Source organism: Ornithorhynchus anatinus, chromosome 20 (genome assembly GCF_004115215.2).
Source record: "Ornithorhynchus anatinus isolate Pmale09 chromosome 20, mOrnAna1.pri.v4, whole genome shotgun sequence".
NCBI lineage: Eukaryota > Metazoa > Chordata > Mammalia > Monotremata > Ornithorhynchidae > Ornithorhynchus > Ornithorhynchus anatinus.
Window position 1 is genome coordinate 10,122,052 of NC_041747.1, and position 23,058 is coordinate 10,145,109.

Consider the following 23,058-nt stretch of genomic DNA (forward strand, 5'->3'; position numbering starts at 1 on the left):
GGGCTTACTCTGTGTCAGTCATTGTTCTAAGCACTGGGGTAGTTGCGCTTGTCTGCTGTGTGACCTCGGGCAAGTCGCTTAACTTCTCTGTGCCTCAGTTCCCTCATCTGGAAAATAGGGATTGACTGTGAGCTTCATGTGGGACAACCTGATTACAGTGGGAATAGCACGTGCTTGGGAGTCAGAGGTCATGGGTTCTAACCCCAGCTCTGCCACTTGTCAGCTGTGTGACCTTGGGCAAGTCACTTAACTTCTCTGGGTCTCAGTTACCTCATCTGTAAAATGGGGATGAAGACTGTGAGCCCCACGTGGGACAACCAGATACCTTGAATCCCTCTCAGCACTTAAAACAGTGCTTTGCACATAGTAAGCACTTAAATGCCATTATTATTATTGTATCTACCCCAATGCTTAGAACAGTGCTTGGCACATAGTGCTTAACAAATATCATCATTATTATTATTATTACAAGTTAATCAGGTCAGACACAGTCCCTGTCCCACGTGGGACTCACAGTTTAAGTAGGAGAGAGAAGAGGTATTGAATCCCCATTTTCCAGTCCAGGAAATTGAGGCCCAGAGAAGTGAAGTCACTTACCCAAGGTCCCCCAGCAAGCAGTTGGCAGAGCTGGGATTAGAACCCAGGTCCTCCGACTCCCAGGCCTGTGCTCTTTCCACTAGGGACCCTGATCCCAGAGGAGAGCAGAGCATGGGTAGCTGCCACCCACCCACATTAGATAATTGGGTGACAAATGGGAAAATAGGAACTGAAATGAAGGGGAATTTGGAGTCTGGAACAAAACCATAAGCATGAGAGGTTGTTGGGTTGACACCATTCCAAGTCCTAACCTTTTGTTGTGACACCACAATTAGTGACCACTGGACAGGACTGGAATGTCACAAACAGGATTAGAACCTCAGCCAACAAGTACGCAGGAGCAGGAGAAGGCTTAAAATTGCTCCTCTGCATTTATTAAAAAATAATTATTATTTATTTTTAAATAATAATAAAGCTTAAGGGAAGATGGAGGGGTGATGCAGGTTGGGAACACAGTGCAGAGCTGGGAGTTAAAGGATTTCATGGTCCATGTTGCCAGGGGCAACTGCTGCCTCAGCTGTCTTGATGGTAAATGGAAACAGGGCAGAAATAGCCAGAGTTTCTTCCCAAGAGTCACTTCCCAACACCAGGGTTTGTCCAGTACTATGGAGGGGTTTCTTGCCAATTAGTAACAATAATAATAGTGAGTAATAATAGTATTTGTTAAGCACTTGCTATGTGCCAGGCAGAATAGTATGAGGTATTATTACTATGGGATTAGTACCCAGGTCCTTCCTCCTGAAACCCAGGCCCGGGCTCTCTCCCCTAGACCACACTGCTTCTCAGAGGGCTTTTACCTGGACGGTTCATTCATTCGATCGCATTTATTGACCACTTATTGTGTGCGGAGCACTGACAGTTCTCTTCCACTATAAAGATCGTAGACACAGACTGTTCCACACCGTCCCGATTAACGAAGAAATAGCTAACTGAAATGGAAAGACCAGAATGTCTTCTCGGCCCGGCAGGCAATGGGTAGTTACCATAGCAACAAGCCCAAAGGCAAATTCAAAGTCTTCAGAGAAGTGGTACTGTCCAACCTTCTGTATAGGATGGAGAGAAGTGAACCCGTTACTGCTCTCACAACCAGATTCTAAAATGGCTTCATCAATGTCAAATGAAAGTCAGCTTGGAAGTCAGAAGGCTAAGTTGGGTTTTGGTGGTTTTTTTTCAATGGCATTTGTTAAGTGCTTACTATGTGCCAATCGCTGTTCTAAGAAGTGGGGTAGATACAAGTTAATCACGTTGGACACAGTCCATGTCCCAAGTGGGGCTCACAGTCTTAATCCCCATTTTACAGGTGAGGGAACCGAGGCAGCAAGATGTGAAGTGATGTGCCCAAGGTCACACAGCAGACGAGTGGCAGAGCTGGATTAGAACCCTGGTCCTTCTGTCAGGCCCATCCTCTTTCCACTAGGCTAAACTGCTTGGCACAGGTCCTGGCCCCAGTCTTCCAGCTTGGAGCCAGTGCTCGTCGCTACAGAGCTCATTCATTCGATCAAATTTATTGAGCGCTTACTGTGTGCAGAGCACTCTACCGCTGGATTAGCAGGGTGCAGAGAATGGAAGATGACAGAATTCAGCGAGGATAGATCCAGTCATGAAATCCTGTCACCTCTTCCTTCACAACATCGCTCAAATCTGTCCTTTCCCCTCCATCCAAACTGCTACTATGCTGATCCAAGCACTTATCCTCTCCCGCATCTGCCTCCAGTCTCCTCCCACTCCAGCCTTGAATTCACTACTGTCAGGATCATTTGTCTTAAAATTGAGAAGCAGCATGGCGTAGTCGATAGAGCACAGGCCTGGGAGTCAGAAGGTCCTGGGTTCTAATCTCAACTCCTCCACTTGTCAGCCGTGTGAGCTTGGGCAGTTCATTTCACTTCTCTGGGCTTTCGTTCCCTCCTCTGTAAAATAGGGATTGAGACTGTGAGCCCCATGTGGGACAGGGACTGTGTCCAACCTGATTTGCTTGCATCCATCCGAGCAGTTGGTACAGTGCCTGCCTGGCACATAGTAAGCACTTAACAAACACCACAATTATTATTATTCTTATTTTTAAAAGGAAAAATAACACTCAGTTCACAACTCCCTATGCCTCAAAAACTCCTAAAGGTTGCCCATCCGCCTCTGCATCAAACAGAAACTCCGTACCGTCGGCCTTAAACCACTTCATCGGCTTGCCCCCCTTCTATCTTACCTCGCCGATTTCCTCTTACAAGCCATTCCACCTGCTTCACTCCCCCAATACCAACCCCGTCCCCTGCGAGGTTTCCATCCCAGTGACTTTGGAACATCTGATATTCATCCCACCCTCAACCCCACAGCACTATGCACATAGCTTTAAATTTTACATTATAAATGACATATTATCTGTCTCCCCCTCTAGACTCTAAGCTTGTTATGGGCAGGGAGCGTGTCTCCTAATTCTGTTGTACTGTACTCTCCCAAGCGCTTAATACAGTGTTCTGCAAATAGTAAGAGCTCAATAAATACCAGTGATGGATCGATTGGGACCCCTGGCTTAGTGGAAATCAATCCATCAACGCTGAGTGCGTGCACAGTACTATACAGAGTGCTTAGGAGAATACAATAAAACTAGAGGAAGTGATCCTTGCCTTCAAAGACCGTACAAAATTATTGTGAGGGATTCAATCCTTCCTCCCCCTCAGGCCCTTAGACTGTGAACTCTATCGGGGATACAGGGACTGTGCCTATTCTGCTTAGATTGTATTTATCCCGGTGCTCGGAACATAGTAAGCATTTAACATATACCACAATTGATAATAATAATAATAATGATGGTATTTGTTAAGCGCTTACTATGTGCCAAGCACTGTTCTAAGCGCTGGGGTAAATACAAGGTAATCAGATCGTCCCACGTGGGGCTCACAGTCTCAAGCCCCATTTTACAGATGAGGTAACTGAGGCCCAGAGAGGTTGAGTGACTTGCCCAAGGTCACACAGCAGAGAAGTGGTGAGCCAGAATTAGAACCCACGACCTCTGACTCCCAAGCCCAGGCTCTTGCCACTAGGCCATGCTGCTCCTCTAATTATTATTATTAACTTCCTCACAGGGCTGCTGGGAGGATGAAGTGAGACCACTGTTGTGAAGGTGCTTTGGAAAAAAAGAAAGACCCTTTGCAAATTTTAGGGTTAGCATTACCTCCCTGGAGAACTCCGCCTTGTGATCCTTATTCCCTTGAGGAGAGAGAACCGGCTTGATACAAAGTCACCTTTAACACAGCTGTCAACAATTTTCCCATCACGAGTTGAGGGGGGGCGCGGGGGGAAGGGGAGGGGACCTAATGACTCCGGCATTGTGGTTCCAGGTTCCAGAACTTTTCCAAACTTCCTGGAGGCCCAGGGGATACTGCTCTGGGCCAGAAATAGGATGGAGAGCGACTGGGGAGGAAAGAGTTTATAAGGGAGCAGTGAGAAAGTTACTTTTTTTTAAAATGGTTTTTGTTAAACACTTCGTGTCAAACACTATTGTAAATGCTGGAGTAGGGACAAGTTAATTAAGCCAGACACATTTCCTGCCCCACATGGGGCTCAAAGTGTAACTAAGAGGGAGAAACAAGTATTTAATCCCCAGTTTCCAGTTCGGGAAACTGAAGCACAGAGAACTGGCTTGCCCAAGGTCACACAGCAAGCGACTGGCAGAGCTGGAATTAGAACCCGGGTCCTCTGACTGCCAGGCCTATACTCTTCCCACTAGGCCACACTACCTCTCCGAAAAGGCCCCCAGCTAAGACTGACCAACTGAGCCGGGAGGCACTAACCCCACACCTCGGTCCAGCTGGCGGCAATTTTTCCCTCCCTTTTCTTCTTTTAAAAAAAGTCAAAGCTTTCCCAACTTCACCCACACCCTCTTCCTCAGTGGTCTGTTCTCTCCGCCAAAGTCTTCTTCCAGAGAAACGGCTGTGTGATAGTAGGTAATCGGAAGGCTCCCTTCCTTCTTCAGATCGCCTCTTGCCATGCTAAGGATCCTTTTGTTTTGTACAGACGTATTCCCTGCCTACAGTGAGTTTAAAGTCTACAGGGAGAAGTAGACATTAATAACAGATATGTAACTAGGTTCTGTAGGGCTTTTTAACTCCCTTGACTTTCATAAAAAAAAAAAAAAAAAACACCCACCACAGGGGATCCTCGCCTGGGAGAGGGAAGGTGTGGGGATGCTAGAGGTGAGAAGTCAGTGAATTTTTCTTCACTTCTCACCCCCTCCCTGCCAGAGACTGGAGTCGGAGAGGGAGGTTGAGGACCAGAAGATAACAGAAAGTACCAGCAGCAGTCTGAGATACGGTGATTCCCTGGGCCTGGACAGCAGTTCTGTTCATCTTCTCTTGAGGAGCCACAATTAAGAGCTCAGCGGGCTCGGGGAGCCGCCGGCCGGGGTGTGGAGGGCAGCTGTTTCGGGGTGATCTCCCCGGCTCCCCACCGCAGCCGAGAATGGGAATGAGAGGCGGGAGGGCAGGGCGGACTGCTGGTCTCCTTCTGGATTTCAAGGAGGGAACCGGGCTTTTGCGTCAATCCTATTTTTACAGTCCCCGGTCAGTCAGTCAAGGACAACACCACTTGTCCAGGGACTCCTGGATTCCAACCCTGGACTGTGGGGGAGGAAATTCCTGAGCGTTTTACGAGCCTCACTGCCTAGAGGTTCTTCCTCTCTCTGACAGGGCCTTTGTTTTTGGTTTTTGTTTTTTTTTTAATGGTATTTATTAAGCACTTCCTATTGATAAGTGGTATTTATTGAGTGTTTACTATGTACCAGGCACTGGATTGAGCGCTGTGGTAGATAGAGGCTAATCAGAATGGACACAGTCCATGTCTCTGACTTGGGGCTCACAGTGAGTACCCGCCTCCCCCCTCACTGTAGGGAGGTGGGAGAGGAGCAGTGTGGCCTAGTGGAAAGAGCACAGGCTTGGGAGTCAGAGGATGTGGGTTCTAATCCCAGCTCCACCATGTGTCAATTATGTGACCTTGGACAGGACATTTAAGTTCTCTGGGCCTCCGTTCCCTCATCTGTAAAATGGGGATAAAGACTGTAATCCCATGGGGGACTGGGTCTGTGTCCGACCCGGTTACCTTGTATCTACGCTAGTGCTTAGAACAGTGCTTGGCACATAGTAAGCACTTAACAAATACGACAACTATTATTAATAATTCCCATTTGACCGGTGAGGTAACTGAAACCCAGAGATGTTAAGCGACTTGCCCAAGGTCACACAGCAGGCAAGAGGTGGAGGAAGTATGAGACTCAGGTCCTCCGGTTCCCAGGCCCACGCTTTATCCACTTTATCCAGTCGGACAGGCGGCGGACAGCGTGGCTCAGTGGAAAGAGCCCGGGCCTGGGAGTCAGAGGTCATGGGTTGAAATCCAGGCTCAGCCACTTGTCAGCTGTGTGACTTCGGGCAAGTCACTTCACTTCTCTGGGCCTCAGTTACCCCATCTGTAAAATGGGGATTAAGACTGTGAGCCGCACATGGGACAACCTGATCACCTTGTATCCTACCCAGCGCTTAGAACAGTGCTTTGCACATAGTAAGTGCTTAACAAATGCCATCATCATTATTATTATTTAGCCCAGAAGTGAGAAGGAGCCACAGACCGACCGACAGGTGGAAGGCTGGTTACGGCTCTGTCTCTCTCCCCGTCTCTCAGACCCAACGAATCCCTCTTCCGGTGATTAATCCCATCCCCTGGCTGGATCTCAGAGGAGGGGCCGGGCTACTGGACATGGAGGTGAACACCCCTCTTCTGCCCCCCAATAAGGGCACACCTGGAGAGGCCAATTTTTGACCAGTGGTATATATTAGGTGCTTCCGGTGTGTCGAGCACTGTACTAGGTGCTTGCCCAGGCCTCCAGCGACCAATACCGTGGGCAGCAACTAGTACAGAAACACAAGCTTCTCGTACCTGCCGTCAAGAGCCTGGGAGCTTGCTGGGGTCTGCCCAGTTGCTAGCCCGGCCACCCAACTCCCACCGACCTCTATAGGACTGCCGAGAAGAGGTGGTCGCTTGTCCCCATGAGTGACTGTGTCTCGCCTGATTAACTAGTATCCACTCCAGTGCTCAGCACAGAGTCAGTGCTTTTAACCACTATTATTAGAGAAGCGGCATGGCCCGGTGGAAAGACTTTTCTTTTCATCGGGCCTCAGAGACAGGGGACCTGGATTGTAAGCCAGCCTCTGCCACTTGTCTGCTGTATTGCCTTGGGCAAGTTACTTCACTCCTCTGTGCCTCATTTTCCTCATCTGTAAAACGGGGACTAAATCCTGCTTAGAATGTGAGCCCCACATGGGACAGTACCCAACCTGTCTCGTATTTACCCCAGTGCATGACATTGTAAGTACTTAACCGATACCAAAGTTATCATCATCATCATCATTACTAATTATTACCATCACCAAACTGGCCCCAGACAGTGACTATTATAATGATAACGCTGTTTCCCCTTTAAATTGTTGAATTTGTCATCTGTTGCTGTTCTACATACCTGGAATAAGAATAATTGTGATACCTGTTAAATGCTTACTATGTGCCAAACATCATTCTAAACCCTGATTATTATGAGATCAATCAATTGTATTTGAGTGCTTACTAAGTGCAGAGTACTGTACTGAGCGCTTTATCTGCAGATAGGGACACGATCTGTCTCACAGTCCGAGAGGAACATGAGTATTTTATCCCCATTTTGAGTAAAGTGCTTAGTCTGGTGCAACTGACGCAGCAAGATTCCTTGAATTATCATGGCAGGTGGAAGGTAGGAGGGGGAGAGACAGACTTTTATATCACTGTGAAGAAAGCCAAAAAGTCCTTCATCTCTCTGCAAGAACTGGCCCAGGAAGACCTCACGTGTGAGCTGTTCAGCCCTCATTTCTGTTCGAAGCGAGCATTTGAACTTCTCAAGTGGAAAAAAGCATCAGGCCTCATTCTTCCCTTACAGTTTCTGATGTGCCCGGGAGCCTGGTAGGAAATTCCTGGGCACCGTGAATAACCGAACCTTGGTCTCTTCATCCTGATTCACTCTGCTAAAGTATTCTCAGAAGTCCCCCCCACCACCCCCCACCCCGGCTCCCTTTAATCCCTGTGACCCGGACTGACTAAATTGGCTTCGCCATCCCCAGGTCTCCATAGCAACAGAACTAAAGGGTCCATCCAAGCCTGTCTTAAAAATGATCATAATTAAACCTTACAGTGACATAAAATTTGAGGAACGGTGGAGAGAAATGTCTCTTCCGTTTGGACTGGAAAGGGCAGCAACAATGACATGTTCCTGCCACCCAATACACTTTCCGGGTAGCTGGGCTGGCAGGGCTTCCAGTCCCTAATGTCACCCGCCCCTCAGGGGCTGGGTTGAGGGGCAAAGCCCGTGGCTTGACCCCTTCATCTCTGCAGATGCACTGGTCACCCTCTGTATACATCCTGGATAGCAATCAAACAATTGTATTTGAGTTCTTAATGTGTGCAGAACACTGTAGTAAGCGCGCTGAATACTGTCGGGGCTGTGATGGGCGGGGAACGTATCTGCTGATTCTGTCGCACTGTACTCTCCCAAGGGCTTAGTACAGTGCTCTACACATAGTAAGCACTCAATAATGCCACTGATTGATTGAGGTCCCACCTGGGGCTCAGATTCTAAGTAGGAGGGATTCAAGTATTGAATTCCCATTTTGCAGATAAGAGAACTGAGGCAGAGAATAATAATAATAATGACGGTATTCGTTAAGTGCTTACTATGTGCTGAACACTGTTCTAAGCGCTGGGGTAGATTCAAGGTCATCAGGTTGTCCCACGTGGGGTCCCTAGTCTTAATCCCCATTTTACAGATGAGGTAACTGAGGCACAAAAAAGTAAAGTGACTTGCCCAAAGTCACACAGCTGATAAAAAGTGGAGCCAGGATTAGAACCCAAGACCTCTGAGTCCCAAGCCCGGGCTCTTTCCACCAAGCCACGCTGCTTCTCTATTTACCCAAGTCACACAGCTTCCAGTCTAGGGTGGAGAGACAGACATTAATATGAATAAGACCTGATTATCTGCCCCAGTGCTTGACACAGATTAAACATTTAAATACCACAATTATTATTAGATTTCATCAATTAAACCACTCTAACTTCCCTTTTAAGCCGAGCTAATTCTCACCTTTCATAGGCTATGATAGCCAGTGGAGAGAGCCCTGTCGGCAGACTGGAAAATAAAAGCCTCAGAGCCAAAAGCCAACCTGGTTATTAATAATAAGCCTCAAAGTGTTATCCATTTTTTTTTTAAACCCACCAAGACCCTGACTGGCTGGCTAAGCCAAAAGCTGAAATCCTTTCCTCTCCCCATCTCCTTGGGCAGCTCTGGAGGTGTTCCAATCCGTCTGAGGTTAATTCATTTTTCCATCCAAGTCAGTGGGGAAATGACTTCAATCACACTGTACTAAGCGCTTGAGAGAGTACAGGACAACGATAAGCAGAAAACATTCCCTGCCCACAACGAGCTTGCGGTCCAGAGGGGATAATGACGGTGACCGGATCAAAGACGATCGACCCGGTCACCGATGTAAGACAGTCTGGGGGGACCAGGCTACGCAGAGGAAACCGACAGATGCAGGAAGGGAACACGATGAGCTAGGTAGGTACCCTTTCCCTATCAAATATCCACGAGCAGATCCATCTCCCTGAGAGGCCTCTGATGCCTATTGTTCTCCTCAGGCCTGCTTGCTCTTGCATAATTCCAGTCCCCTTCCCTCTACAATTACACACATTCATCACCTAAGCCTCCACGCTGGGTTTTTTTTTTCTTTCCAGTTCCGTCGGCCAGAAAATTTCATTCCACGATTCTCAAAGAAACCGTCAAACGACCACGGGTTGTCGACGTGCCGCGGGATTCAACGAGACCTTGAAGACTCTCTGCGGCACTGTCCGGGGCCTTCTTTATGCCAACAGATGGCACCAAGGCTCTCGTGGAAAAAAATAAATAACAATACCCTCCCCCCGTTCCCCACCGAGAACGAGACAGCGGGCGTCTCAAAGTCACCGGCTCTCAAGAGACAAGATCGAGGCTGGATGGGGATGGCAGGCCGTTCCACAAAAATTCTCAGATCTCAGGCTGGAATGTCGGTAAGAGTGACACTAACGATAATGATAATAATCATAATAATGTTGGTATTTGTTAAGCGCTTACTATGTGCAGAGCACTGTTCTAAGCGCTGGGGTAGATACAGGGTAATCGGGTTGTCCCACGTGAGGCTCACAGTTAATCCCCATTTTACGGATGAGGTCACTGAGGCACAGAGAAGTTTAGTGACTTGTCCACAGTCACAAAGCTGATAATATTCAGTGGTATTTTTAAAGTGCTTACTAAGTGTCCAGCACTAAGTGCCGTGGCAGGCGAGACTCAGTGGGGCCCGGGAGTCAGAGGACGTGCGTTCTGATCCCAACTCCGCCAATTGTCAGCTGTGTGACTTTGGGCAAATCGCTTCACTTCTCTGGGCCTTAAGTGCCCTCATCTGCAAGGTGGGAATTAAGACTGCGAGCCCCACGTGGGAGAACCTGATGACCCTCTATCTACCCCAGCGCTTAGAACAGTGCTTGGCACATAGTAAGCGCTTAATCCCACCATCATCATCATGTTCTATCTTTATAATGCCACAGGATGGCAGTGTTGAAGAATATTCCTATTGCCTCCGAAGAGCCGGTCAGAGCCCAGTCTGATGCCCGCGGAGGTCCACGGGACTCCAGTCTAAGCCAGGGAGAGGGGAGAGCTGGATGGATTCTTTGGTGCCCTATTACCTGTTCCGGTAGAGAAGAATTAAATATAGAGCTGGGCTGCATGGGACGAACCTGGCAGTCCTGACAGAAAAGTGGCTCGAACCGGGAAGCCTGAGCAAGCCTAATAACAGCGGTACCCGTCAAGTGCTTTCTAGTTGCCACACGCCAGCCTAAGTGCTGGGGTCGACCCGAGACAGATGACCACTTTGGACAAGGTCCCTCTCCTCCATGGGAGAACAGTCTCAGGGGGAGGGGGAACGGGTATCTAATACCCATTTTGTAGGTGAGGAAACAGGCCCAGAGAAGTAACCTTCCCAAGGTCTCACACAGCAGGCAAGTGGTAGAGCCAGGAGAGGAATTCAGGTTCTCAGACTTCCAGGCCAACGCTCTTCCCACTAGCCCACGCTGGTCCCGCGGTTGCCGTGGCCTTGGACGACGACCCCTTTTCTCTAGGAGCGCCGTGCTGATCTGTTGATTTGCCTTGCTCTTTCTCCAGTGACAGAGGAAGGCCAGTGTCAGCACATCATGCCACCCACACAGACCATCCTGTACCACCGACAAAGTTGGGCCCAATTTCTCTTTGAAGAATGCTCATAAAAAATCAAAATCATGATCGTATTTGTTAAGCTTTTACTATGTGCCAAGCACTACGTTCAGCACTGGGGTAGATACTGGATTATCAGGTCATTCGGTCCCTGTCATACCTGGGGTCGCAGTCTAAGTGGAAGGGAGAACAGATATCGAATCCCCATTTTAATAGATGAGGCGACTGAGGCTCGAAGAGTTAAGCTGGCAAGTGCGACGCAGTCTATGGGATCTGGGTTCTAATTCCAGCTCTGCCCCTTGTCTGCTGTGTGATTCTGAGCGAATCATTTAACTTCTCTGTGCCTCATTTATCTCATCTGTAAAACGGGAATTAAGACAACGAGCCCCACGCGGGACATGGACGGTGTCCATCCCGATTAGCTCGTATCTACCCCAGCGCTTAAAAAAATACCATTAAACGCCCCCCCAGAGAAACCAAGTGGAAGAACCGGGGGTAGAACCCAGGTCCTCTGATTCCTAGGCCCGGGCTCTGCCCACCAGGAGCGCTCTTCCCATTGGGCTGCTTCCCACAGAAGGGGAACTAAAGGTTTTTGTTTGGTTTGGTTTTTTTAGGTTAGCAGGAGGGATTCCTGAGAAATCCTGGAATCCCTCCCTGGTGAGGGTTCAGAGAGCCCAGGAGCCTACAGAATCTAAGACTGCTCCTGTGCGTTTTAGGATTCTCATCCAGAACCGTGAATAATAAAAAATTTTCAACTCCGATTTGCCACGAAGCTGCCCCTCCTCCCATCATGAACTCATCGAATCACTGGGCATCTAAGAGCCTGATTATACTGCTCGGCCGGCTTCTCGCAGAGAGTGATTAAAACTTACTTTACAAGGGGTGCCGGGCTTCGTTAATCAATCACGGCACGCTGACAGGCTGGATCGCGTCTGGGGTTTATGAGTGCTTTTCTAAAAGCTAAACTTCTCTAATCTCCAATAAAGGTAACTCACAGGTGCCAACTTCTTATTTCGAGACGGAGCCCAAAGGGATGGGAATTTTAGCTGAGGTGGGGCAAATAAACCCGAAAGTCACTACGCCACCGTTCTGGGTCCTGTCAGTGCTTACACTCTCGAGTCAAGTCTCGCCCCTTTAAAGAATGCCTCCCCACCCAAGCTTCAAGTCATATTTACCCCCCAAGACTGTAACCTCATTGTGGGCAGGGAATGTTTTTGTTACATTGTACTCTCCGAAGGATTTAGTACAGTGCTCTACACACAGTTAGCCCTCAGTAAATGCCACTGATTGATATTTCATCACCTGTTCTACTCCTATGAAATGCATACCTCAGAGTTTGGGTTCTACAACTAGTTTAAGGTTCATTCACTCAGTCGTCTTTATTGAGCACTTGCTGTGTTCAAAGCACTGTATTAAGCACTTGGGAGAGTACAATATAACAACAGATACATTCCTGACCACAATGAGCTCACAGTCTAGAGGGGGAGACACACATGAATATAAATAAATTACAGCTATCTCTACACTACACGCTAAAATTCTGAACAGACGGACTCAAGACAATCGATGGTATTTCTTGAACACTTACTGTGTGCAGAGTACTGTACTAAGTGCTTTTGAGAGTCCAACAGAGTGAGTAGACAGTATCGCCTGCCCTCCAAGTTTTTATAATCTAGCGGGGAAGTCTTCAACCCTTTTTTATACCGTATTTATGCCTAGATCGGTGTCCCCAGGGATGCTTAAAAAAACGTATTCGACTTCTCCGTTTGGAATATACTGAAATTCCCTAGTCAGCAGCCTGATTCATCAGACCATAGTCTGTAATCAACTCCTGCGGGGTTTGTCTTTGGAACTGGAGCAGGGCTTGTCTTGAATTTAGTGCCACAATAAAAAGATTAATAATAAAAGCCCTCAAATGAGAACGAGAAGGCAAGTTATAATCCCTGCAAAACCCGATTCTTAGTTTATGGCCAGATATAAATGTAATGGGAAAGATATGATCTAGGCTCTTACTAATTAATAATTATGCCATTCGTTAAGCACTTACTATGTGTCAGGCACTGTAGTAAGCACCAGGGTGGAAACAAGTGAATTGGGTAGGATCCACTCCCTGTCCCACCTGGGACTCACAGTCCCAATCTCCATTTTGCAGAAACCCAGAGAAGGTAAAGTTATTTGCCCAAGGTCACATAGCAGACAAGTGGAGGAGCTGGGATTCGAACCCATGAACTTCTGACCCCCAGGCCTGTGCTCTACGTACTAAGCCACGCTGCTTCTGTACCCTCACCGAACATCTGAAAAAACTGAGTTGTCGCCCAGGTCCTAGCTAGGTAACCCCAACTCTTCCTGAGTCTCAAAGCCTTATTGAAGGCAGCTTCCCCCAAGAGGCCTTCCCTGATTAAGCCCTTTGCCCATTCCCTTTTGTGCCACCCTGATTTGCTCCTTTTGTTCACCCCCAAGCCCCAGCATTTATTGTACATATCAGTTATTTCTTTATATTAATGTCTGTCTCCCCCTTCTAGACTGAAAGTTCGATATGGGCAGGGAATGTGTCTATTACATTGTTCTCTCCCAAGTGCTTAGAAAAGTGATCTGCACACAGTAGGCACTCACTAAATACAATCAATTGATCTTGCTTTGCCCCTGCCTGGCTCCAGCAGTGGAACCTCTGTGAATCCCCTGTGGAACAGGAGGGCTGTGCCCAAACTCATTATTTTGTATCTATCCCAGTGCTTGGCGAACACTGCCATTATTAGAAGCTGAATTTCTGCCGTGAAAATACTGACTGCAGCAGGAATTGTATCATATGCCTCATTTTCTGCCCCATCCTGATAGCCACAAGGATTCTGGGATCTGATTTTACTAAGCAGACAGAAAGGAAAGAGATTGAAAAAAAAATGAGAAAAAGGAACCCTTCCTCAAAGCCCAAGTTTGAAAACTTAAACATTTCGTTGCCTCAGTGAGGTTAAGAAAACAAAAATAACAATAGCGCATATGAGTCAGTAGCAGGGTTCAATTAAGTGTGTAATCCAATGCACTGGGTTGAAGAAGCCACCACCTCAGGCAGTTTGTAATAAAATCTTCAACAAACCCCACTCTATAACATGCTGTTTCCCTATCCTTTCCCTGGGTTTTATGCCCCAAACTGTCCCAGAGAAAGATTTGGGGGTTTCCTTTAACTATTCAAAAAGAAGTTTCATTCAATTTATGCGACTGTATTTAGTGAGCGTCTACTGTGTGCAGAGCACTGTACTTAGCGCTTGGGAGAGTTCACTATAACAATAAAGTGTTATGCTTGAATCATTCTGACCATCATCCTCACCTCACCCTCACATTAAATCATCGTGGATGTTAGTTTGTGCAGCAACATACAATTCTCAGGACTTCTTTTCCCTTGCCCCTGGAATGAAGGGGGATTTTCTGGATTTGGCTTTTCTGGAGTTCAGATTGTCACAGAGGGTGCCACGATATGGTCGTCCGTTCATTCAATTGTATTTATTGGGCGCTTACTGTGTGCAAAGCACTGTATTAAGCATTTGAGAGAGTACACCAATAAAAAAACATATTCCCTGCCCACAACGAGCTTACAGTCCCTTTGGATATTTCACCTTTCCTTGGGGGATGATTTCGGGGGGATTAAGAGTTTTCAGACCTGAACCGTTCCGCTCTGGATCTTCGAGGTCCTGTTAAAAACTACACTCCCCCTCCCCACTAATCTTGTTCTGGACTCTTCAGATTACAGCTGTTTTGAAGTGGTTTATACAATACTGCTGCTCATGCCGTTTTGAGGGATCAGATTTAGTAGATTGGCTACTAGACTTAAATCAAAGGCACAATAATTTGGAAGCAAGATTACCTACCACTTTTCAGGCAATAGGGAGATAAGGCTTTCTCTGTTTTCCCAGACTTGTTTAAACAAGAATCTTTCGGTCACTGTGTCATTTTTTCATGCCATACTTGCAACGGCTATCACAGAATAACAATCGGTGTTAAGAGAGAATGAAATAAAAACAATTTACAAAGCTGAGAAGCAGGGTGGCTTAATGGGTAGAGCATGGGGCCTGAGAGTCAGAAGAACCTGTGTTTTAATCCCTGATCCACCACTCCTCTGCTGTGTGACGCTGGGTGAGTCGCTTCACTTCTCTCTGCGTGTTAACTCACCTGTGAAATGGGGATTAAGACTGGGAGCCCCATGTGGTTCACAGACTGTGTCCAACCTGATTATCTCGCATCTATCCCAGTGTTTACTACAGTGCCCGCCACATCATAAGCACTTAAATACCGTAATAAAACAAACACACGAAATACGAATAAACCACAGGACGTTCCTAAAGGGCAGGGATCGTGCCTCCCCACTCTATTGTATTACACTCTCCCAAGATCTTAGTACAGTACTCTTCACACGCTAAGTGGTAACGAAATACCTATTGATGGGAGCTCTAATATAGAAAGAGGTGGGAAAGGATAATCGTTTGTCGGATTGACTCTGCAGGGAATGTACGCACTCAGTTCTGCCTGGACGAGCGTCTTCACTACACATTAGGGCTAGAAACGCGACCACAGAGCTGTTGGGAGCAATGGTTGTATGCGTGTATGCAGCGTGAGACACGGAGAATACTACGTCAGTCGGGTTCTGCAGAAAGACCATCTGTATTCTATGGGACAATGGGGTTTGTTGAGTACAGGAAGACCTGGAGAGAAACCCCGATAGCAGACAGCCTGTGTAGTCTAGATGATGATAATAATAATAACCATGGTATTTGTTAAGCATTTAAAATGTGCCGGGGGTAGATACAATCGGGTTGGACGGTCCCCGACACACACAGAGCTCATAGCGTTAATCCCCATTTTACAGCTGAGGGAACTGAGGCCCAGAGAAGTAAAGTTGCCCAAGGTTACACTGTAGACGAGTGGCAGAGCTAGGATTTGAACCCAGGTACTTCCGACTCCCAGGCCTGTCCTCTATCCACGAGGCCACACTGCTTCTCTACTCTGAATAATGAACTAGTAGATACTCTGTATGAATAATACTAGTAGTGGAATTTAAGCACTTTATCTGTGCCAAGCATGTGCTAAACACTGGGGTAGATACAAGATCATCAGGTCCCCTGTGCGGCTCGCAGTCCGCGTAGGAGGGCAAAGAGACATTGAATCCCCACTTTGCAGGAGAAGGAACCGAGGCACCGTTGGACTATATCCAACCCGATTACCTTGTATCTAGGTACCAACAGGCAAAAGGGACTTCTCTCTCTCCCATCTCCTGAGGCCCTTTAGGAAGAGCCTGAAACTCCCTTGGGGCTCAGTCGCTGCTAAGTAAGAGGAGAAAACAACAAGCTGTGGGGGCAGGATACAACCTGACAGACATTTTCTTCCACAAAGCAAATGCTGCAGCCTCACATCAAAGAGACCTGGGGAGAGGAACTTCAGGGTTAAGGAGAAGGGGGTGGAAAAAAAGGAGGAACTGCTTTAAGCTAGAAGGCCTCAGCCCAGTTAACTCCTAGCGCTCCAGCCGAGAAGGCCGCACGGGTTGCTTCCGGTAGTCTTCTCTGTTGGCTAAAAAGCCCAGGCTGGTGGCCCCCGTCCCTTTAACCCCTGCCTGCCTGCAGAGGCTAAGTATCTCCTCTGAACACCTCGCCAAAGCAGGACGGTCCGCTCCACCCCAGTTTGACAGGCCCGCTTGCCTGGGAGGTGGAGTGAGAGCCGGGGAACTCTCCGGCACACTGACCTGGGACTCGCCGTCCTTCTTGGCGAGCCTCTCTATTTGGCGGTGACCCAGGTTTGTCTAACTTGTAAGTCCACTTGCTTGTCTAACCCAGAACGGCGTTGGCTCGTTTCCTCATTTTTCACCCCCACAACCAAAGTGGATAAAGTGAATTTAGAGGACGGGTTTGTACACGTACAGAGAAGCAACGTGGCTCAGTGGAAAGAGCCCGGGCTTGGGAGTCAGAGGTCATGGGTTCTAATCTCAGCTCTTGCTACTTGTCAGCTGTGACTTTGGGCAAGTCACTATACTGGGCCTCAGTTACCTCATCTGGAAAATGGGGATAAAGACTGTGAGCCCCACGTGGGGCAAACTGATTACCTCGTATCTACTCCAGAGCTTAGAACAGTGCTTGGCAATACCATCATTATTATTATCAATTATGTAGGCAAACTGGCTTGTTTGCATCACTCTGTTCCTTAAAGGCCTCCAGTGGCTACCCTATTTCTCTCCAATCAATGGTATCTGTATCAGACTGTGGTGCAGACCATGGTACTATACACTTGGGAGAGTACAATACAGAATTAGTAGACTTGTTCCCTGCCCATGACAAGCTTACGGTCTACAGGGGAAGGAATCCTGGACTTCAGCTTCAAGGTTCTCCTATCATCTGTTTCCTCCGCTACATCACAGCTAATAATAATAATAATCACTTATTTTGTTTGCCTACAAGATAAATAGAATGGACACAATTCATCTCTGACATGGGACTCACAGATTAAGAGGGGAGAGCAGGTATTTTATCCCCATTTTACAAATGAGGTACTAAAACTGAGACATTAAACGTGTTGCCCAAGGTCACACAGCAGGCAAGAGGTGGGGCCACAGTTAGGACTGACTCCCAGGCCCCTGCCCTTTCTACTTGGCCACGCTGTCTCGCACGGCTTTCATTAGTTGCTCCTCCCACGTGAACCCTACCTGCTCCTTATTCTTGAATCTCACACCACCAACTCACACCTTTTCCTAACCTCACCAGCCAATCTGATGGACACCATCTCTCCCCACTTTCAAAGCCCAACGGAAAAGCTGCTTCTTCAGGTAGGCATTCATTAACCAGGAGAAGTGATTCAATCTAAGCATTTTTTATGAAAGAACAGAAATTCTGGTGAGGTGTGAAAGGCTACTGACTACATTGCTCATTTGCCTCCCTGAGGCTTAGAGTTTCATACAGAGAAGCAATTTACCCACTCAAGAGCAGCCAGTAGGGAGGCAGTGTAGATTCCCAGGCGGTAGAAGGAGCAGGGACTGGGAATCTGGAAACCTGTGTTCAAATCTCATTTCCGCCTTGATGTTGGACCTAAGGGAAGCCATTTAACCTCTCTGAACTTTGACTGATCCATCTGATAATAATAATATAGTCATTGTTAAGCTTTTCCTCTATGTCAAGCACCATACTAAATGCTGGAGTAGATATAAGACAATCAGATGGGGCACAGTCCCTGTCCCACATGGGGCACACGGTATAAGTAAGTGGGTGAACAGGCATTGAATGCTTATTTCACAGATAATGAAACTGAGGCGCATAGAAATGAAGTGACTTACCCAAGGTCACACAGCAGGCAGGCGGCAGAATTAGGATTAGACCCACTTCCCCTGCCATCCAGGCCTGTGCTCCTTCCTCTAGGTCACATTACTTCTCTCCTGCTCTCTTACATGGTGAGTCCCTTGTGGGTCAGGGATTGTCACTGGTCAGGCCTGCTCAGCACTGACCGGAGTGCTTGCATGGCCCATAATAAATGCTTAGAATAAATACCACTACTATTATTATAATAAGCCCCAACTCCAGTCTGAGAAAAATAGTTACAGTGGCAGAACTTTGCTGCCGGCAAGCACCACTTCCAAGTCAATTGGGTTCTTCACCATCTACGCATCCTGGGAAACTTTTTCCAAGAGAATTTGGGCAACAAAACCTCTTTCCTTCCCCACTTGGCTGCCTGTCTCCTCTCCCCCACATCTTAAGAGAAGTCTGAGGGGGACTAGCTAAACTTGCTAACCCTAAAGTGAAAATAGAACCAAACGGCTGTGAATGTGAACTTCAAGCAGAGAGCTGGGGGTAGCGGAGGAACAGGCCACTGGAAAGATGAATCCTGAGTTATTTTCCATGTTGACAAAAGAGAAACCACCAATGTGGGGAACAAGATGGATCACCACAGTGAGGTTATCAAATAACAGGCTTCTAGGCCTCAGAAACCCCACCAGGAGGCCTTGAACTCTATATAGCTCTTAGTCACGTTTAGCATTTGGCTCTGAAAATTCCTTCTTCCTTACCTTTTTCCTTCATTCCTTTGACACCCTGAATGAATTTCCTTCCTCATCCAGTGAAGGTAAAATCCCTTCTCATCTCCTCCTACCTGTAATCTATTTTCATGTCTCTCTTGCTCAGCAGACTACAAGCTCCTTACCATTCACAAATCATAATAATGGTATTTATTAAGCGCTTACTAGGTGCCAGGCACTGTATCGTGCCTAGGCACGCTCTCCCAGGTGCTTCATGCAGGGCTCTGCATCCAATAGAGGCTCCATAAATACCAATGATTTAGTGAAGGATTGATTGATAAAAAGCTGGGTTACCCAAGAGGTTTGGCCAATGAGAGTAGTCAAAACAAGCAAACAAACAAACAAAAATAACTAGGAGGGGGTATTGCATACAAAGGGCATAGGGACCACCCCTCATCCCTAGATGCATAGAGAAAAGGGGAGGGCCTAGAGGACTGTTTACTGATCCGATTAGGAGATAAGTTGTAGCTACAGATCACTGATTGACAGGGGGCTGAAGCTGTTTACTAATCAAATTAGGAGCGACCTCACAGAGGCCTGATCCCCATCCTGGGGGACCGGGGAATCAGATGACCCACTGACTACTAATTGTCCGCATGTGGGGCCCTGAGACAAGCTGGTTTCTGGAACATTCTGGGTGATGATAAGGTCCCAGATAACAAAGGCTTCACTGTATTCTATTCTGCCCTCTTATTTTCATTGCAAAACAGCCTCGATGGACTGAGGGTCCTGCGGAAAAATGCCCCCTCAGCTGATTGAGGTCTCCAGTTGAGAACTGAGGGGGGAATATCACACTCCTTCCTATGCCTATTTCCTGCTGGCTGGCTACTGCTGCCGTACACTCTTGTTAGAGCTCTGTCAGATGCTTCAACCCGCAAGCCAAGTGTTGACTGGGTAGAACCAAGTAACCACAGGCCTATAGTGAGCAGGACAGTACACATGGACATTATTCATTCACTCATTCATTCGATCGTATTTATTGAGGGCCTACTGTGTGCAAAGCACTGTACTAAGCGCTTGGGAGAGTATAACAACAGACACATTCCTGCCCACAGTGAACTCACAGTCTAGCATGCTGGCCTCTGTTCTTCGGGAAGCAGCGGAGCCCAGTGAAAAGAACACAAGCCTGGAAGTTAGGAGACCTGGGTTCCAATCCCAGCTCCACCGCTTGCCTGCTGCGTGATCTTGACCCAGTCCCTTCACTTCTCGGGGTCTCATCTGTGAAAATGGGGACAAAATATCTGTTGGAAACATTCAATAAATACTACTGATTGAATGATTCTCCCTCTCGCTTACTCCATTGGACAGGCGTACGGGGACTGTGTCCTCTCTGCTTGTCTTATATCTATCCCTGCTATCAATACTGGTAGAGCCCTAGACAGAGATCAGCTATTCCAGAATGTTACTGAATCTAACATGGCAAGAAAATGAACAAAAATTAAAGTTTTATTTGGAAATATTAATTATTTTTAATGTCTTTTTTTATTTTTACAATGGAGATAAGTCACCAAAGAAACAAGTCGCTTTGTAACCTGAGTGCAATTTCTTGGGTGTTTTTCTCTCTCAGACACAGCTAAATAATTTTTAAGCTGTTAAAACCTTCCTGTGTACTAGGTGATTTGATTTTAAGAGACAGTTCTGTTTGCAAAATTATAATGACCTAAAAGGAGAGTCAAAATGACACCTGAAGGCCACTCAGGACAAAATAATGGAAAAACAAAGAGATTTCTCCTCACTGGATTGGGAAGATTTTTTTTAATGGCATTTGTTACACATTATGTGTCAAGCACTGCTCTAAGCACTGGGATAGATACAAATTTATCAGGCTGGACACAGTCCCTGTTCCACATGGGACTCACAGTCTAAGTTGGAGGAAGGAGGATTTAATTCCCATTTTACAGATGAGAAAACTGTGGCACAGAGAAGGTGAGTGACTTGCCCAAAGTCACAGAGCAAGCAGTTGGCAGAGCCGGGATTAATACCCAGGTCTTCCGACTCCCAGGCCCCTGCTCTTTCCACTGGGCCACGCTGCTTCTCTGTTTCTAGTTTGTCGATTTTAAGGAAACTAAAAAAGAAAATGAGATGGAGTTCCCTAAGTGCTCTCGGCCGTGACGGAATTGGAGTTGCTTTTGTACTTCCTGCCAAAGAAGCCACTCTCGCCCCACAACCAGGGATTCCAGGATGAGTCAAGACGTGACTTGGGGAGGCGTCTCTCCTTTGGCTCAGCTGCAGAACGTCTTAGTGGCCACTGGTGTTTGCCAGGCGACTAGAAGCAGCGGTTATGCGATGTTACTACTGAGAGGATCTGGGTTAGATGGAGCTTAGTAGAGAGATTCCTTAGCAAACCCTAAACTCTGCCCACCCCTAAACGGCAATCGCCGCAGCGGTTTTGGCCAGCCTTTTCGGAGAATGAGAACCCCAGCACCGGAGGGTACTTACCCCGTCCCAGTCTTCTTTTCCTTTAAAGTTCCTGGGTCCGACCTTGGCCGGGGTCCTCCATCAATCGATCAATCAGTAGCACTTACTGAGTGCTTCCTGTGTGCAGACCAGGTACTGAGAGCTTGGGAGAGTACAATATGACAGAGTTGGTAGACACACTTCCGATCCAAAACGTAGCCCTCGCTGTGAGCGGGGAGCGTGTCTACAGTACTGTACTCTCCCAAGTGCTCAGTACAGTGCTCTGCACACAGGAAGTGCTCAATAAATACGACTGATATAAACCTCCTCCCTCCAGTTAACTTTTCCTGGCTTCGGGGCTCACTCTCCTACAGAAACTGTTCACCTTTGCTGAGCCCCTGGGGCCCCTCGAGGGACAGGGTTTCTGTTTAACTCCCTCTGTACACTCTTTCTCAGTGATTAGTGCAGTGCTCTGCACACAGGAAGCGTTTAATAGATGTTACTACTACTATTATCCGCTGTGGCTACTGGCCCTCCCACTAGTGAAAGTAATCTGTCAACTGATGGTATTTGTTAAGGAAGCAATGTGGTTCAGTGGGAAGAGCGCAAGCCTTGGAATCATAGGACCTGGATTCTGATCCCGGCTTCCCCACTGGTCTGCTGTGTGACCCTGGGCAGGTCACTTAACATCTCTGCACCTCAGTGTCCTCATCTGTAAAATGGGGATTTCCTCCTCCCTCTTGACTCTGTGAGGCCCATGTGGTACAGGGACTGTATCCAAGCCATATAGCAGGTAACTACCCCAGCGCTTAGTACAGTGCCTGGCAAGTAGTAAGCGCTTAACAAGCACAGTTCAAAAAATAAAAATGAAGAGAGTGCCCCCGGTCACAGAGTGGACTTTTCTACCACCCTCGCCCCCTAGGCGAGGACCTCTCTGCCTTGGGTGTCATCTTCCAAAATGAAGGACGCGGGTATAAACGGGGAGAGGAGAAACCGGTGTGAATTAGGCCTTGAGAGCAGGCAGTGGTTTAACTTATCGGACCAGTTAGATGCTGATAGGGTCTGCTGCCAACAGAGAGGTGAAGGGGGATAAACGCTAATCCCTCCGCTTTACCTTGAAACAAAATAGGAGCTCCTCCTTCCACCAAGAAATCACCGTTTGTCCTTGTCCCTTTTGTCCTCCGGCATTTCTCTGCACCCCGTGAGCTCCCCACAGGGTTCGGTCCCGGTGTTTATCAGCTGCAGCGGGGAGGGGGCGGGGGAAAGGAAGGGGACTTTAGCACTTTTGGATCACTTTCCGGGCTGTTGGCAATCAGGTCTGGCAAACTGGTTGCCTCACTTCGGCTTGGACTCATGGATGGCCCATTCTTCTGGGGAGGTGCTGGCTCAGGGAGAAGGAAGTCCCAGGGCTTTCCCCCAGCCCTCGAAAGCCCGTGTGAGGAGTAATCACCTCGGGGGGCTGGTTTATTTATTGATTATAAGGACCTTTTGACTGGGTAAAACCCACCACAGCAACAGAACTCGGGTAGAACTTGCAGAGAACTTGGCTCTCTCTCATCCCCTGCCCCGCCTCCACCTGGGCTGAGCTCTACTCTCTGCCCAGCCCAGGCTAGGAAAGATCCCTTCCCCTGCCCTTTGGGCAACACTGCCAAACCTGTCACCTTGGGGGTCTAACAGGAGGAAGCAGTACGGCCTAGTGGAAAGAGCTCGGGTCTGAGAGTCG

At 47.7% G+C, this 23,058-nt stretch overlaps 1 long non-coding RNA gene across 3 annotated transcripts in view; it reads right to left on the reverse strand.

Annotated features, from left to right (window-relative positions):
- Positions 1–22,671, reverse strand: part of LOC114805854 — a 30,379-nt gene extending 7,708 nt beyond the window's left edge. For 2 of the 3 annotated variants that reach the window (XR_005661163.1, XR_005661165.1), the window contains exons 1-2: positions 22,450–22,671; positions 20,003–20,156 (exon numbers count right to left, since the gene is read on the reverse strand). This is a non-coding gene — a long non-coding RNA (uncharacterized LOC114805854). The remainder of the gene's footprint in view (positions 1–20,002; positions 20,157–22,449) is intronic. The other variant, XR_005661164.1, reaches the window with a different exon arrangement.
- Between the last annotated feature and the right edge of the window lie 387 nt (positions 22,672–23,058).